Here is an 843-nt window from a genome sequence, read left to right on the forward strand (position 1 = left end):
TGACCGTAGGTGGATGGATTTACATCTGGGTTCTCAATTCTGCTCCATTGGTCAATGTATCTGTCGTTGTACCAGTACCAGGCTGTTTTGACTACCATAGCTGTTTGGCATCTATCTTACCCATCTCTGCTCAGTACTTTGCTAGTTTAATCTCTTTTATATCTCAAAAGACATTGACTTAAGACACACCATACACTAATCCTGTTCATTAACATAACAAAGATGCTATTTTTTAGTCAATGTGCTATACTCTGGGTTATCTTGATGGATAAAATAGAGTTTTGATCCTCCGGGAGTTCATCACCCTATGGAAGAGGCAGGCATGAATATATGAGTAGTTATAATCTAGTAAGATAAGGACCACATTAGCCTAGAACTGAAAACAGTTAATATGGTCTGCTGCAAGGGGAGAGCTGATCAGAGAAAGCTTTGAGAGAAGGCAATGTTTGATATAAACATTCAATTAAAAAAAGAACTTTACCTGACAAAGGGTCAGGTAAGGACAGTCCAGACAGAGGGAACAGCATGAAGGAAGTACATGCCTGACATACAAGAACCAACCGGAAAGGTGATTTGAGTCCAGATCGCAAAGGCCTTGAATGCCAGGCTAAGGAGTTTTTACCTAATCCTACTGGGCCTGTAGGAAATGGGGAACCAACATAATTTTATTTGTATTTAAGCATAGTATAGTAATGGCTGAAATTTAGTAAACTGGCATTTTGATTTATACAAGTTGTTCTTAGTTGCCATCAAGTGGGCGACCTTACATATAGAAGAACAAAAGGTTGGTACTGCGCAATACTCATGATCAGTTGCAGATAGGGCCGTTGTCATCCGTAGGGT

The sequence above is a fragment of the Trichechus manatus genome, unplaced genomic scaffold, assembly GCF_000243295.1.
Source record: "Trichechus manatus latirostris isolate Lorelei unplaced genomic scaffold, TriManLat1.0 scaffold00005, whole genome shotgun sequence".
Lineage (NCBI taxonomy): Eukaryota > Metazoa > Chordata > Mammalia > Sirenia > Trichechidae > Trichechus > Trichechus manatus.